We start from the raw sequence: 8796 nt of genomic DNA on the forward strand, positions 1-8796 counted from the left end.
TGTCAATTTGTTCCCACTCACTTAACCTATTTGTGGTCTTTTGCAGACTCCTTAAGTTCACTTCACAAATTACTTTCCAACCAAACTTTGTGCCATCATCAAATTTAGCCCCCATACATTCAATCCCATCATCCAACTCATTCATATAGATTGTAAAATTGTTGAGGGCCCAGCACTGATCCTTGTGACATTCCACTTGTTGCATCTTACCAACCCAAACGTAACCCATTTATACCTACTCTCTGCTTCCTGTTAGCTAACCAACCTTCTAACCATGCTGATATGTTGCCCCCCCCCACCCCCCCATCCTTAGCTCTTAATATGTGTAATAACCTTTGATGTGACATCCTGGGGAATATTTTCTGGAAACCTAGATAAACAGGTTCCCCTTTATTGACATCCCTTGTTACTTCCTGAAAAAGACTCTATAAATTAGTCAATCCCGATTGACTCTCTGAACCACATTTTCAAACATTGTGTCAAAAGAAAAATAAAATCTCCTCTCACCCTCTGGCTCCTTTGCAATTAGCTTAAGAGAGACTCACTTTCAGTTAAAGAGCCTGTCAACCTCTTTCACCCACTTTCCCCAAAGTGAATGAAGTTAAGCAGAAAAATACCACCAAAAATCAAATATTTTCAATGAACCAAGTTTATTAATGAAATAGAACATGGTTTTAAATAATATCGGAACATTACTTGTGGATCAAAGACAACCAGAGTAAAGAGTAACCATGAAAGGATGTTTACAATATTCAGGACCCAAATGTTTCTCTTTGGTTCCTCTGTAGCCTGTTCCTCTGACTCCCCACTTTGGACACATGCACTGAACCCTGGGTTCAAGACACCATCAGCCCTGATCATCCCCATCCCTTGATTTCCCAGTCAGTCCTCTATTAGTGTGACACCCATGGCAGATTCCCAACTGGGGCACAGGCCCTGTTCTTCTCAGCTAAATTCAGCCCTCAGCTCAGTTGCCTGGCTGTCATTGACACGATCAATAACGAGACAGAAAGGTGCCCGAGGCTCAAATGGGAGACAAAACTTGTGGATTGGGATCTCTTTAAAGATCAGTAACTTCAAAACAAAAATCAAATCCCCAGTCAACAAATTAAAGGACCACATGACAGGACATAAGGTTTTATAACTTTACTGCAACAAACAAACTAGAAGCAACATTAACTAAATATTATTTTTGTAGGAAACCTACACCTTAAAAGTATCAGTCCAAAGTGATTCCTGAGGGTTCAGTTCTTTTCTTTTCCCAATCTGGCAGCCTTTAACTCCAGAACAGTCTTTCACAGTGAAAGATTGGCGAGCTACCAGAAAACTGAGACTAACCATAAATAGGTCATTATTTGGTTGGCAAGATGTAACGAGTGGTGTGTCACAGGGATCAGTGCTGGGGAGTCAATCTTTTACAATTTATATCAATGACTTGGATGATGGGACTGAAGATATGGTCATTTAAGTTTGCTGATGATGCAGGCAAAAAGGAAAAGGAGGTGGTGTTGCACTGATAAGGGACGGCATCAGTACATTAATAAGGGAGGATCTCAGATCAGGAATACAAAATGTGAAATCTGTTTGGGTGGAGCCAAGGAACAGCATGGGACGGGTTTGGTGCCAGAGGCACAGTGCTGCCACTCACCCCGAGGAGGTTGTACAGTTTTTTACAGCACTGTTGGCCTGTCTGGACGGTGTTGCTCACGGAGGTTACTGCCTTTGCCACCTGCACCCAGGCACGATGAATGGTGGCAGCTGGCAGCTTCCTTCCCGGGCCGCGGTACTGGGTTGCCCGCCTCTCCTCCATGGCGTCCAGCAGGGTCTCAAGCTCGGTGTCGTAAAGCGGAGTGCCACTCTCCTCACTGCCATCTTGTTGGCTGGGATGGTGGTGGGGAGTGAAGTGTGTTTGTGCAGCTGCAGCTTGTCAGCCTCCTGAGTGTCAATCGTGAATCCGGCAAATCTGCCACGTTTCTCATTGGAATGGACTGTGTTCCCTGTGGTGCCAATCTCTTTCAGTTCCTCCTGTACACTAGTCCCTTGTTCTCCAGTGTTTTTAGGACAATTTCCGTATCTTCCTCTGTGAAGACAGGCACACATTGTTTAGTTTCTCTGCCATTTCCTTATTCCCCATTATAAACTCTCCTGTCTGCCTGGAATGGACCCACATTGGTCTTTGCTAATCTTTTCCTTTTCACATTCCTATAGGAGCTTTTCCTGTCGGTTTTTATGTTTCTCGCCAGTTTGCTCTCATTCTATTTTCTCTTCATCAGTTCCTTGGTCCTTCTTTGATGAATTCTAAAACAAGTTCCCAATCCTCAGACTCACTACTATTTTGGCCACTTTATGAGCCTCTTCCATTGATCTAATGGAATCTTTAACTTTTCTTGTTAGCCACAGGTTGCATCACTTTTCCTGTCTCAGAATCCCTGAGAGAGAGAAAGAGAAGAGAGAACGAAATGCAGTCCTGGATGTAATTGAAGCAGAAACAATAACAGCAGAATCCATCACTAATCAATTGTGAACTTGTTGGTGTCTCAGCAGGGACGAGGAAACATAGAATCCCTTCCCACACTGAGAGCAGGTGAACGGCTTCTCCCCAGTGTGAACTCGCTGATGTTTCTGCAGGCTGCTTGACTGAGTGAATCCGTTCCCACACTGAGAGCAGGTGAATGGTCTCTCCCCAGTGTGAACTCGCTGGTGTCTCTGCAGGCTGCTTGAGTCAGTGAATCCCTTCCCACAATGAGAGCAAGTGAATGGTCTCTCCCCAGTGTGAACTCGCTGGTGTCTCTGCAGGCTGCTTGAGTCAGTAAATCCCTTCCCATAATGAGAGCAAGTGAATGGTCTCTCCCCAGTGTGAATTCGCTGGTGTGACTTCAGGCTGAATAACGTAGTGAATCCCTTCTCACACTGAGAGCAGGTGAACGGCCTCTCCCCAGTGTGAACTCGCTGGTGCGACTTCAGGCTGAATAACGTAGTGAATCCCTTCTCACACTGAGAGCAGGTGAACGGCCTCTCCCCAGTGTGAATTCGCTGGTGCGACTTCAGGCTGAATAACGTAGTGAATCCCTTCCCACACTGAGAGCAGGTGAACGGCCTCTCCCGAGTGTGAATTCGTTGGTGTGACTTCAGGTGGGATAATTGACTAAACCCCCTCCCACACGGAGAGCAGATGAATGGTCTTTCCCCAGTGTGACTGCGTCGGTGAATTTCCAGCACAGATGAGACTCTGTATCCCTTCCCACAGTCCCCACATTTCCACGGTTTCTCCATGTTTTGGGTCTCCTCGTGTCTCTCCAGGTTGGACAATCAGTTGAAGCCTCGTCCACACACAGAACACGTGTACGGTCTCGCCCCGCTGTGAATGGTGCAATGGTTTTTCAGATTATGTAACTGGTTAAAGCTCTTTCCACAGTCAGTGCTCTGGAACACTCTCACTCGGGCGTGTGTGTCTCGGGGCTTTTCCAGTCACACTGATGGTTAAACTTTGTTGAAGTCAACAGGTCTGGCAAACATTTCTCCTAGTTTTAATGATCGATGAACCGAGTGACTCTGTCAGATCCAGACGTGATGTTTGAGATTTCTGTCTGTAAATCCTCTCCTTTTAACATCCTGTAAAAGGAGTTTACAAAAGACATCAGAGTCAGTACAGGACAGAAATTCAGAACAGATTATTTTAATTTCTCTGGAACATTCTTTTCTCTCTCGTTCCCCAAAAGCTGTAAATCTCCATCCCACACACTCTCCCTCCATTCTCACTCTGCTGTCTCTAATATTCACCCTCCCAATTCTCCTGAAGGTGCTGATTCAGGCTGATTGACAGATCCCTGCTCACTGCTTCCTGTCCAGGTCACAGATCATAACAAATAGGAGCTGCAGTCGGCCATTCAGCCCATCAAGCCGACTCGACCATTCAATGGGATCATTGGCCGATTGACCTCAGCACCATTTTTCCACACTATCCCCCATATCCCTCGATATCTTCAATATCGAGACACCTATCACTCTCGGTCTAAAAATACTTGATGCTGAGGCTCCACAGTCCTCTGGGGTAGAGAATCCCAAAGTTTCACCACATTGTCTTTAAATTCATTGCCGGGGCAGCACGGTGGCGCAGTGGTTAGAACTGCTGCCCCTCAGTGCCGAGGACCTGGGTTTGATGCCAGCCCCGGGTCACTGTCCATGTGGAGTCTGCACATTCTCCCTAGGCCAGCGTGGGTCTCACCCCCACAATGTAAAACGATGTGCAGGGTCGGTGAATTGGCCACGCTAAATTGCCCCTTAATTGGAAAAAAAGAATTGGGTACTCTAAATTTATTTATTTTGAAGGACAACTAAGTTTTGCAGCCAGAGGTGTAATTACAGCATCATAAAAAGTGTGGGCTAATGGAATGTTGTTTGGATGAAGGGGATTCCCTGTGGAGTTAATTAGATTGCAGCTTGGTAAGATGGTATCAGTACTGGGAGGAGCCACGGTTTTAGGCTTTTTGCAGCAAAGCAGTCTTTTAGTTGAGAATTAGTTCAAGATGTGAGCAGAGGTCAAGCATCTCAGTTCAATTGAAAATATATGTCTGTCGCTAGATGAGCAGTTTCTTTCCAAGCAGTTCAGAAGAGTGTCGTTAGAAGGTGAGCTGAAACAAGCTGAAACAGCTTCCCAAGTTTCTTCATGGTTCTGACAGGTTTGAGATCTTGTCTTTAAAGCGGTGACACAAGATCTCTCTTTCTCAAAGAACATCTGTGTAAAGCAGGTATTGCTGAGGGCTAACTGTGTTTAACGGTGGATTGAGAGCTGAGATGTGTTTTTGCTGTTTGAGTGGGAATAAAGGTAGCAGTTAAGGGTTACTGTATTCACTGTATTGATTAGCATTGTTTAAGGGCTAATTGTCAGCTGTTTTCTGGTGTGATGTTATATATTTGAATATTGTGTCAATAATAAAGTTTGTTTTCACATAGCATGGCCCCATTTTGTGTGAAATCACTCCTGGAGTGAGGTATCCTTTCCTCACAGTCTGACAAAACACAAATAAAATATTGGGGTTTGTGCCCAGTATCCGAGCCACTGTTGGGGTCTGGTCCGGGATCATAACCATGAGAAGGTGGGCTATGTGGATGGTTAGAGAACTTTGTACCCGAGGAGCAGAGATTTTACCTTCTTTCTAGCCCCCAGCAATGTCAGACTAGAATCGACAACCTTTTTTGTGCCGAGGACGATCCTACACCTGGTGTCCACTTGCACCACAGGGATCATCGTAATCGCAGACCTTCCACTGGAGTTTTTGCTCGAGGGCTCACCCCCAGGTCGAGAATGTGGAGGTTTGGAGCCTCCCTGAGTTCATTTATTATGCACTTTCGGGACGAGTTTGAGTTCTTCATTTTGGTTAACTCGACTCCTTGTATTTCCTTCTCCATTTTGTTGGAGACATTTACGGTTTATGCTCGGGGGCTGATCATTTCTTACACTGCTAATAAAAGGTGCAGGATGCTGGAGAACCAGCAGCCTCTGGAGGCTTGTTTGGCGATGGTGGAAGAGAATCATATGGAGGGCCCGAGTAAGCTACTGCTGAAGGAGGTTAACGCAGCAAGAGTGGCTTTGAACTCCCTATTTACTCAGCAAGTCGAGAAAAGTTGACAGTTAGTGAGATCGAAGTTGTACGAGTTTGGGAATAAGCCGAGCAAATACTTGGCCTGTTTGACAAAGGACCTTCGTTCTGCAGCCTAGGGGCAGCATGGTGGCACAAGTGGATAACACTGTGGCTTCACAGCGCCAGGGTCCCAGGTTCGATTCCCCGCTGGGACATTGTCTGTGCTGAGTCTGCACGTTCTCCCCGTGTCTGCTTGGGTTTCCTCGGGTGCTCCAATTTACTCCCACAGTCCAAAGACGTGCCGGTTAGGTGGATTAGCCATGATACATTGCCCTTCGTGACCAAAAAGGTTAGGAGGGGTTATTGAGTTACGGGGATAGGGTGGAAGTGAGGGCTTAAGTGGGTCGGTGCAGACTCAATGGGCTGAATGGCCTCCTTCTGCACTGTTTGGTCTATGTCTATGTCAAACCAGCTGTCTAGCCCACTGAGCTAAACCAGCCCAAACCGATCAATGACGGCTTTATGGGGCCAACTTTCCACAGCTGATGGTGACTATTAGGTGGGACCTTGCCCGGTGGTCGGCTCTTCCGATTTCATGGTGAGGAAGGATCCCCTTCATTAAAATGTGTTGCCCAGACTGTTGTACCCTCTGCAGATGCTGTCTATACTACTGTCAACCAGAGTTGTTAGGGAAATTAATCAAATCAGGGCAGGACCTACTCAGTTAATGGTAGGGAGTTGGGGAGAGTTACAGAACAAAGAGATCTAGGAGTACAGGTTCATAGCTCCTTGAAGGTGGAGTCGCAGGTGGACAGGGTGGTGAAGAAGGTATTCAGTATGCTCAGTTTTATTGGTTAGAATATTGAATACCGGAGTCGGGATGTCTTATTGAAATTGGACAAGACATTGGTAAGACCGGACATGGAATACTGTGTTCAGTTCTGGTCACCTTATTATAGAAAGAATAATGTTAAACACGAAAGAGTGCAAAGAAATTTACCAGGATGCTGCGAGGACTTGATGGTCTGAGTTATAAGGAGAGGCTGGGACTTTTTTCCCTGGAGTGTAGGAGGTTTGGTGTGATCTTATAGAGGTCTATAAAATAATGAGGAGCATAGATAAGGAAGATAGCCAACATTTTTTCCCCCGAGGTAGAGGAGTCTAGAACTAGAGGGCATAGGTTTAAGGTGAGAGGAGATACAAAAGAGACCAAAGGGGAAAATTCTTCACACAGAGGGTGGTGAACTTCTGGAATGGGCTGCCAGAGGCAGTGTAGAGGCAGGTACAAATTTGTCCTTTAAAAAGCAGTTAGATAGTTACATGGGCAGGGTGGGTATAGAGGGATATGGGCCAAATGCTGGCAAGTGGGACTAGCTTAGTGATAGAAACTGGGCGGCATGGACAAGCTGGGCCGAAGGGCCTGGTTCCATGCTGTAAACATCTATAACTCTACCTGGAACAAAATGTTTGTTCAGCTCCAATCACCAAGATAAGGGAGGGTATGGTCTTCCGAAAATCAGGCTTCATCAATTGGCCTCTCGTCTTAGGTTCATAAGGGATTGGGTTAGGATGGAGCCAACATTCATCTGGCTCAATACAGAAGCAGACCAGTCAGTTCTCTCTCGATCCAAAACCAGCATAGGCTGATTATGAAATGCATCTCCATGCAATTTTTAATGTCCGTGATTCATTCTGAGTCTTATGCATTGGGTAAAGGATGGGACTCTTACATTTGACTGACTTGCTCCTCCTGGCTTTCCATGAGTGAATTCAATTCAACTTAGGCCGGGAGTAGGGCACAGTGATTAGTGCTGCTACCTCAGCGCCGGGGACCCAGGTTCAATCCCAGCCTTGGGTGGCTGTCTGTGTGGAGTTTGCATATTCTCCTCGTGTCTTCGTGTGTTTCCTCCGGGTGCTCCGGTTTCCTCCCACTGTCCAAAGATGAGCAGTGAAAGTGGATTGGTCACGCTAATTTGCCCCTTAGTATCAAAGATGTGTAGGTTAGGTGGGTTGACCATGATCAATGCAACGGGTTACGAGGATAGGATGGGGAATGGGCCTCAGTGAAATGCTTTTTCTGCGACTCAGTGCAGACTTGAAGGGGCGAATGGCCTTTTGCACTATAGTTCTATGTTATCCGTGTTGTGTTATTCATTTTAATTTGATTATGCTGTTAGTCTGCTTGTAATATTTTGGGGTTTACAAACTGAATTGTTATATAATCTTACCCTCTTTCCCCACTCACGACTTTAACCTGTAAACTGGTTCTTCAATTAATCTGGCATTTCATCTCGAGGCTCTGCTCCCTCAAATATCCTGTTCCAAATTAATTCTGCAATGTGTTGCTTAGATGTATGTTGGCAATATCTCTTGTTCCGCTCTGTACCCATTTGCCACGATTTTTTCTGTTACATTCATTGTTTATAAATGATTTAAAACAAAACAATTTATTAAAAATCTGTCCAACTCATCTGTGAATATATTCAATGACTCCACACCCCACTGGTCCCTGTGGAAGAGAAATCCAGAGACTAATAACCCTCCAAGGGAAGAGATGACTGGATTGCACTTTATCGCAGAACCATAAATAATATATCTGATGTGTACCATATAAGACATGCCTGTCTGCTGACATTTAAGGGGACAGTAAATTAATACCAATCACCTGGAGAAACTAGCCCTTTATTGTGAATATTAGGAAAGAGACCATCCTTTTAGCCAGACAAATAAATGTGTGAAGCTGAGGGAGCAAAGGATGTCAATGTCTTTGAGAGAAAGAAGAGACCTGGGCCAAGCTTTGCAGAGTCTGCGCCCTCCCTGGATTCACTTCCTTTCCCTTCAGTTGCTACAAGTGACCAATTGAAGGTGAGAATGAGAAAAGAAATGGAAAGGGGGGAGAAAAGAAATTGTTTTACTCACAGATGTTGGCGACAAAAACAAGTTTTCAGTCTGTGTGAGGCCCCAGTTTTGCTCATTGTCCAGCTTCCGCATTCAGAAAACGGGAAACTAATTGGATGGTGGAAGAGTCCTTCCGGTTCACCAACTCTTCCCATTGGTCAACAACTTTCCTCCGCCTCACTCATTGTTCCCCTCCTCGAGACAAGGTTTCCAGGCAACCGGCTGCGGCCAGAACAAGAAGTCTCTCGGTGATTCCCCTCTCCCCACCCCGGGACTGAGCATGTCTGAGGGAGAGCAGAGATTGCGCATGTGCGAG

At 45.7% G+C, this 8796-nt stretch overlaps 1 long non-coding RNA gene across 1 annotated transcript; it reads right to left on the minus strand.

Annotated features, from left to right (window-relative positions):
* Positions 1–631: 631 nt before the first annotated feature.
* On the minus strand, positions 632–8650 carry LOC140420501 (uncharacterized). Its single transcript, XR_011946411.1, has 2 exons — positions 8502–8650; positions 632–3612 (listed from the first exon to the last, which is right to left on the minus strand). It is a non-coding gene; the product is annotated as an uncharacterized lncRNA (long non-coding RNA).
* Between the last annotated feature and the right edge of the window lie 146 nt (positions 8651–8796).

The sequence above is a fragment of the Scyliorhinus torazame genome, chromosome 5, assembly GCF_047496885.1.
Source record: "Scyliorhinus torazame isolate Kashiwa2021f chromosome 5, sScyTor2.1, whole genome shotgun sequence".
Lineage (NCBI taxonomy): Eukaryota > Metazoa > Chordata > Chondrichthyes > Carcharhiniformes > Scyliorhinidae > Scyliorhinus > Scyliorhinus torazame.